General features: G+C 38.2%; 1 long non-coding RNA gene across 1 annotated transcript; it reads right to left on the bottom strand.

The window, feature by feature from the left end:
* Nucleotides 1–7,136: 7,136 nt before the first annotated feature.
* On the bottom strand, nucleotides 7,137–8,158 carry LOC118994668 (uncharacterized). The gene is made up of 2 exons (XR_005068118.1): nucleotides 7,910–8,158; nucleotides 7,137–7,217 (listed from the first exon to the last, which is right to left on the bottom strand). It is a non-coding gene; the product is annotated as an uncharacterized LOC118994668 (long non-coding RNA).
* Nucleotides 8,159–8,568: the final 410 nt, after the last annotated feature.

Below are 8,568 nucleotides of genomic sequence, written 5' to 3'. Positions count from 1 at the left end.
CTGGGTTACAATTATGTTGACCCAGGATGCTCCTTTTTTATTTTTTAGAAATTTATTAGGTAAAGTAAAGATAGGATAATATTATATATAATGGGTATATAGAGAGGAATATATATATAATCTGTGGTAAAGGAAAACGATGAACAATTCCCACTGTCACATCGATACAAAAATGGACTGAAAGAAATAAAAGATTTGGTTGCACATGTTGTACTGGAGAATTAGAAAAGCTAGAATTTTATTTATTTTTCTGGCTTTATTTAAATATAATTGACATATAACAATGTATAAGTATATAAGGTACATAGTGATCTTATACATGTATATATTACAGAATTATTACTGTAATAAGGTCAGTTAACACTCCCATCACCTAACAGTTAAATTTTTTTGGTATGGTGAGAACTTTTAAAATGTACTCTCCTAACAACTTTCAAATATATAATACAAAATTATTAACTGTAGTCATCATGCTGTAGATTACGTCCCTAGTACTTATCTATCTTATAACTGGAAGTTCGTGCCTTTTGACCACCTTCACCACCCCCAACCTCCCAATCCCTCTGCCTCGGGCAGTCACCAATTTGCTCTGTTTCTATGAGTTCATACATATTTCTTTTATATTCCACATATAAGTGAGATCATACAGTATTTCTCTTTCTTTGTCTGATTTATTTTACTTAACATAATGCTCTCAAGATCAATGGATCAATGGATGCCCTTAAGATAAACCATATATGTATGTGTGTATGTGAATATATATATATATATATATATATATATATATATGTATATATTCCCTCAAATTTTCTTAATTCATTCTTTGATGAACATTTAGGTTGTTTTTGTGTCTTAATTATTGTAAATAATGCTGCAATGAATATGAGTGTGCAATTATCTCTTTGAGTCAGTGATTTCATTTCTGTTGGTCATATACCACAAGTGGAATTGTTGGATCATATGGCAATTCTTATTAACATGCAAAATTGTGAAGCTGGACCCCTATCTTACATCACTCATAAAACTAACTCCAAATAGATTAAAGACGAAACCATAAAACTTCTAGAAGAAAACACAGGGAAAAAACACCTTGACATTGATCTGGCAATGATTTTATGGATATAATACCTAAAGCACAAGCAACAAGAAAAGAAATAAACGAGTGAGGCTATCAAACCAAAAAACTTCTGCACAGCAAAAGAAACAATTAACAAAATGAAAAGGCAACCTATGGAATGAGAGAAAATATTTGTAAATCACATAGCTGATAAGGGGCTAACATCCAAAATATATAAGAAACTCCTACAACTCAATAGCAATACATATATTAAAATGGGCAGAAGATCTGAATAGACATTTGTCCAAAGACAATATTCAAATAGTTAACAGGTAATGAAAAGATGCTCGAAATCACTAATCATCAGAGAAATATAACTCAAAAACGCAATAAGATATCATTTCACACCTGCTAGGATGGCTGTCATCAAAAAGATGAGAGGTAAGTGCTAGCAAGAATGTAGAGAAAGGGGAACTCTTGGGCACTACCAGTGGGAATGCAAATTGGTACTATGGAAACAGTATGAAAGTTCCTCAGTGAATTATTTTAAAGTGAATACTAGTGTAACCACCACCCAACTCTTGGGTTGTGCAAGCAGCCCAGCAACCTCTACACTGAATCTTCCTTGCCAGCACAACCCCCTTCTTTCCCCTAGATGTGACCATTACCCTGACACTCCATATTCAATTGAGTCTATTACTGGATACTGTATCATGTTTCATTACTCTGATTGTCTAGGCAGGGGTGTCCAACCTGTAACCCAGGATGGCTATGAATGTGGCCCAACACAAAATTGTAATTTACTTAAAACACTATGAGGGATTTTTTGTTTGTTTTCACTAGTGTTTGTGTATTTAATGTGTGGCCCAACATAACTCTTCTTCCAGTGTGGCCCAGAGACATCAAAAGTTTGGACACCTCTGGTAGACCCAAGTCCATGTGGAAATTTGGTTTATAATAAAGATGGCCTCTTGTATCACTTAAGAAAATATGGACATTGAAATAAATTTATTTTTGTATTGCATTGAATAAATACAAAAACTAAATCCTAAAAATAGTAGCTCTTTGATATATTCAACAGGTCAAATGTATGTAGTTGTTTTTTAATTATACTTTATTATTTATGCTGCTACAGTTGTCCCAATTTCCCTCCTTTTGTCCTTCTCCACCCAGGACCCAACTCCCTGAGGCAATTCCCATGCTGTTGTCTAAACCCATAGTTCATGCATATATATTCTTTGGATACTCTATTCCCTATGTTGCACTTTATATCCACATTACTATTCTGTAACTACCAATTTGTACTTATTAATTTCATCCCCCTTTTTTAAAAAATATTTTATTTATTTATTTTCAGAAAGAGGGGAAGGAAAGGAGAGAGGGAGAGAAATATCAATGTGTGGTTGCCTCTCATGTGTCCCCCACTGGGAACTGGCCTGCAACCCAGGCATGTGCCCTGACTAGGAATCGAACCGTGATCCTTTGCTTCACAGGCCCGTGCTCAATCCACTGAGCTACACCAGCCAGGGCAATTTCATCCCCTTTTTAACCCATCCCATCAACCCTCCTCATCTGGCAACCATCAAAACATTCTCTGTATCTATGATTCTCTTTTTGCTCAGCTTGCTTATTTTGTTTTTAGATTTGATCATTGATAAATATGTATTTTGTTGCCATTTTATTGCTCATATTTTTCATCTTTTTCTTCTTAAAGAAGACCCTATAACATTTCATACAATACTGGTTTGGAGATGATAAACTTCTTTCCTTTTTTGTGTCTGGGAAGCTCTATATCTGTCCTTCAGTTCTAAATGATAGCTTTACTTGGGTAGAGTAATCCTGATTGCAGATCATTGTTTTTCATCACTTTGAATATTTCTTGCCAATCCCTCTAGCCTGCATAGTTTCCTTTGAGAAATCATCTGACAGTCTTATGGGAACTCCCTTGTAAGGTAACTGTTTTTCTCTTTGTTGCTTTTAAGATTATCTCTATGTATTTAACCTTTGGCATTTTAATTATGATGTGTCTTGGTGTGGGTCTTCTTTGGGTTCTTCTTTTTGGGACTCTCTGTGCTTCCTGAACTTGTATGCCAATTTCCTTCACCAAGTTAGGAAAATCTTCTGTCATTATTTTTTTCAAATAGGTTTCCAATTTCTTGCTCTTTCTCTTCTTCTTCTGGCACCACTATCATGAGAATGCTGGTACACCTGAAGTTGTCCCAGAGGCCCCTTACACAATCTTCCTTTTTAAATTTATTTTTGCTGTTCTGACTAGTTATTTTTTGCTTCCTTATGTTCCAAACCACTGATTTGATTCCTGGCTTCATCTACTTTATTGTTGATTCCTTGTAATTTTTCTTCATTTCAATTAGTGTATCTTTCTTTTTTGACTGGATATTTTTTATGCTGCTGAGGTACTCACTAAATTCCTTCAGTATCCTTACAACTAGTGTTTTGAACTCTGCATCTAGTAGATTGCTTATCTCCATTTTGTTTAGTTCTTTTTCTGGAGTTTTGTTCTGTTCTTTCATTTGGGCCATTTTTCTTTGTCTTCTCATATACCCAAGTCCATGGGTATATGGATACCTTTATATATATATATTGGCAGCTTCCCTGTGTTTGTTTCCGTGTATTAGGTAGAACTGCTATGTCTCCCATGCTTGATAGAGTGGCCTAATGCTGTAGATATCCTGTAGGGTCCAGTGGCACAGCTTCTCCTATACCCAAACTGTGTATTCAAAGTGTGCCCACCGTGTAGGTTGTGTACACTATCCTCTTATAGTTGAATCTTGATTGATGTTTGAATGTCCAAGGTCAGCCACCAACATTGTTCTGTCCAGGGTCATACAGTATAACATAACATTCTGCAGATGGCTACTACATGTGCTCATCTTGGAGGTTCCCAGAAGAGGCCAAGCTGTGAATCAAGGCCTGGGGCAACTTAACAAAAAGTACTGGGCTTGCTCTAGCCAGATGTTTTTTGTGGGAAAGAATTGAGGAACATCTGAATCGCGGACCAAAACAAGCTATTCCTATGGAAAAGCCTCTGCAAACAGCTTGGGTGGGCCTGAAACCTGGGTGGGTCTCAGGAATTATCGGGGTGGGGCAAACAATATGAGCCAAGTTGATAGAGTCAGATATCGTGCCTGCCTGCCAGTTCTGTGTCTCTGTGGGAGGAGAGCTCAGAAAAGAAACAGCAACCTCTTCCAGCACTTCTGTCTGAGAAAAAGCTGCCCCACAGGTCTCACCCTGGTGCTGGACAGTTCAGCTCTTCCCTGTATGTCTCTGATGCTTAAAAAAAAAAAAAAAAAACAATGTATACACTCTCGTACATTTCCTGCTGGGAACTGGCCTACAAACAAGGGGTGTGCCCTGACTGGGAATCAAACCGAAATCCTTTGGCTTTCAAGCCCACACTCAATCCACTAAGCTACACCAGACAGGGTTTTTCTGATGTTTTTTAATCTGCTGCCCTAGCACTAGAGCACAAAGGGAGTAAATCCAAATAAATCTGTGAATGGGTTCTTTAAGAGGAACTGTCTGAGGTTCCAGCAGTTTCTGTCTCCCACTGCCTCAATCCCTGCTCGTTTTATAGTCAGAAATTATGGATACTTATCTGCCTCACACTGAAACTCCAGACTGGGGGATCTGGTGCGTGGTTAGGACTCCTCGTTCCTGATATATTCCTACAGATTTTTATCTACAACACCTGAGAATGGAACCAGCGTATTCTGTGTCTCCACCCCTCCCACCAGTCTCGATGTGGTTTCTTTAATTCTGTTGTTGTAGGACTTCCATCAGCTCAATTTCCGACAGTTCTGAATGATGGTTGTTCTATAGTTTAGTTGTAATTTCAATGTTGTTGGGTGAGAAGGCAAGCCCTGTTTACCTATGCCCCCATCTTATTATGATCAATTGATATTTGGTTTTTTTTAAGCTTAACACACTACCCTTAGTTAATTTCAATGAGTTTTGGCCATCTAGGCATGCCCATTTTGATGTTTTCAAAATCAAAATTTGAATTCTCTTTTTCCCAATCTACTGCTGGTTTGTAGTTAACAAAGTTCTTTTGTAAATGGGTGTTCAACTTCTAAGGCCAATGTGCAAAGTAGAATCATTATGATCTGAAACCCATAAAAGGGACAGTTGTGAGACCCAGAAATATCTTAGTCACTGGAAAATCTAGGCAATTTTTTCACTGCTTAAAACTGATGAAGATCAAATAGAATAGTAATAATCTCTCTCTTTTTCTTTTGAATTTTGGAAGATGCCAATTATAGAATCAAGGCAGTATTTAATATATAGCCTATATATTATATATATTTAGTCTATGTCATCTATCTATATCTATATAAATAGATAGATATAGATAGATGACAACTAAATACTCTTAAGGATACAGAAAAATGGAAAAAATTAATGCATCATTTACTTTCTCTTAAATTTTAGAAATTCAGTAGCCTCTTAGTAGCAATAACTAAAGGTTGGATTCTTCAACATTGGTCCAAATAAAACACTTGTCACATAGCTACTTCGAGAGTTGCCAAATTGCCCTAGGTACAGAGCTTCTCATTTCACCTTTAACGTCAAGCTAGATTTCAAGCTAGAATTTTGTTGTTGTAGTTATTCTACAAGGGGCAAGCCTTCTAGAAGATAATTCTAGGTTTTTTCTGGGGGTAGGGAAGGGGTCTACCCTCATAAATCTGTCCAGGAAAAGCCCAGCCATTGTTAATATAATGATAATAGTTTGCAGGACTTCAGTTTAACCTGGCAGCCAAGGATAGTGGACCGAAATGTGCATGTGTGAGCAATGACACATTATAACTTCACTGTACTAGTCAGTGAGGGCAGTAGATGCTGTTGACTGAGCATGTATATTGTGTGGTCCTTGTGTTCAAAATGATTGAGCAAGTACAGCAGTGAATGTGCCTCAGATTTTGCATTAAGCTTGAACAGCTGTCCATGAGAACTATCCAGATGATTCAGAAGGCCACAGCTATGGGCAATGGGTGATAAGCAGTTTCATCACAACAATGTGCCCATTCATGTATTATGTCCCATGCAGAGTTTTTTGTTGAAACATCAAATCACCCAGGTGACTCAGTTCCCCTACAGCCCAGATTTGGTGCCCTGCGACTTCTGTATCTTCCCAAAACTAGTGTCCCCTTTGAAAGGGAAGAGATTTCAGACCATTAATGAGATTATCATGGGGCTGCTGATGGTGATTGGGAAAACTGTGTCCCAAGATGCATACTTTGAAGGAAACTGAGTCATCATTGTCCCATGTACAATGTTTCTTATATCTTGTATCTTCTTTAATAAATGCTTCTATTTTTCATATTGCATAGGTGGATACCTTTATATATGTATGTATGTATGTGTATATATATATCTTTTTTCATTGAACACGTACTATATGCCAGGTACTTTGCTCTGTGGTAGGACTGATGCCTTGAGTGTCTCTCTGATGTCTCTTTGAAGGGACTTTATTTCTCCTTATTCTTTACTTCCTAATGCCAGGTTTCTAAGGTCTAAATATTCCATATGCCTTGCCTTTGACCACCTGGCATCTTTATATGAAAATAAGGAAATCAGATGGGGTGCTTAGTACTTTGGCACTATTTCTGTGTGGATTATAGCTGTCTAGATTAATTCTGTTCTGGTTTACTTATATATTCAAATACATAACCACCAAGCCAAGAAATGACAGTCAAAATTGTGGGAAACCTGGTAGTTTTTTCAGCAATATAATTTCATCCTCATTGCAAAGTTCAACAGATAATGGACTCTTCAAAATTCCTCTCCAGTAATTCCCTAGAAACCAGCCAAATAATCTGATATCAGTATAAGTTCTGGTGGAAAAGTACACTCATTCATTTAGACTCACCCCTGACACCAGCCTGCATACCATGTGTCAATTCTTAAGCAATACAGATTGAATCAAACTACTATGATTTGAATGATTGTGTCCCTCCCAAATTTTACATTGGAATCCTGACAGCAATGTGATGGTAATAGGTGGCGGGGCCCTTGGGAAGTGATTAGGTAGATACAGGTTGCCGCTGCCAACCTGGAGGGGTCTGGGTTTTATTTTGTTAAAGATTTCCTTACACTTGTACAATAATTCCATTTGCATTCTGGTCATCTCTCCATGGAGGTCCTATAGCATTTTAAGTGGAAAATGACCAAGATTAAGATCATTATTGTTCCTTCAGAGCCTGTCCTTTCATCTCTGTTCTCATCCTCAGTCAATGAAATAAGCATCTACACAACCACATACATGCATTGAGTATGTATGCACACACATACCCCTCCGGAGTTCCTCAGAGACCAATCTAAATGCCTCAGGAATTCATTCTATTATTTATAGCCTTGCTCTAAACTCTCCTGTGAATTTCATCCTTCCAACCCCAGCCCTTCCCACCCCATCCCTCATTCTTTCCTCACATAATGCCTTCGCTCCAGTCACACTGAAATTCTCATGATGCTTCAGTTGGGTATTTTCTTTTTATTGATTTACGCCAATGAAAGGAAAATATACACTTAACTGTTAAATTTGCACCTAAAATCATATTTCACTCCCTATGACAGAACTGAAATTGTTCTCCTCAGCAGAGACTCCCCACAGTCCCAGGGCAGAGTTACTATTCCCTTCCTTGGTGCTGCCTTAGGTCTCAGCTCATACCTACCGAGAGGTGCAATTGTTTGCCTCACATGCTGACTGTCTGCATATTTGTCTCTGGGTTGTGTTCTCAGGACACAGACCTTATTTTTTTAACTACACCTTCTTTAGTCTCTGTCATTATGCCTCAACACGTCAACTGATAAATGTGTGCATGCAGGCTTTCTTACCTTTCTGCCACTCCTTATAGATAGATTCTGTTCTCAGTTTTCTCTTTAACTCTTCTTACCCTCTCCTCTGTGTAACTTAGGTGCCTGGGAAGTGTCTGCCTTCTTGCTCACTCATGGCTGGCACTCTGGTCTGTGGGCTTCTCTGCCCTGTCATCTATCTGATGTTCAGCATGCCATCAGGCTTCCTTGTGACAGAATCATGTTTCAAGCTTTCGCACTCAACGCTGTCCTTGGGTGTGTGCCTGTAGTTTGTGGTTATCTTATTAACTCTCCATATAATGGGAGGGGATATTTATCTACCCTTTGGAAAAGCATTCTTTCTGGGAAAGAGCCTCAATTCCTGGCAGAGTGTAACCAGGAGGACCATTGCCCTGTAAACAAAATCACATTCATGCCACACCTAAACGGAATGTTCAAAGGGACTCTGTGCCCGAGAGCCAGCACCACGCAGTGCGGAGAACAGGTGATCACTGAATGATCACCAGGAGGCTGGCAGTGCCCACCAACCACCCTCTGGAACATTGTGGACACTCAATAGTATGAAGCAAAAGCAGTGGTTTGCCAGTGCTCACACTGATAGATAATGACAAACTAAGAAACTAGTAAAATAACTTTGTTTGAAAACTCAGCATGTATAAAACTAACCTTATAGTTTTATG

This window comes from Sturnira hondurensis, unplaced genomic scaffold (assembly GCF_014824575.4).
Source record: "Sturnira hondurensis isolate 20B ecotype Veracruz unplaced genomic scaffold, ASM1482457v3 Scaffold0009686, whole genome shotgun sequence".
Taxonomy (NCBI): Eukaryota; Metazoa; Chordata; class Mammalia; order Chiroptera; family Phyllostomidae; genus Sturnira; species Sturnira hondurensis.
This window is presented reverse-complemented; position numbering and strand designations above follow the sequence as displayed.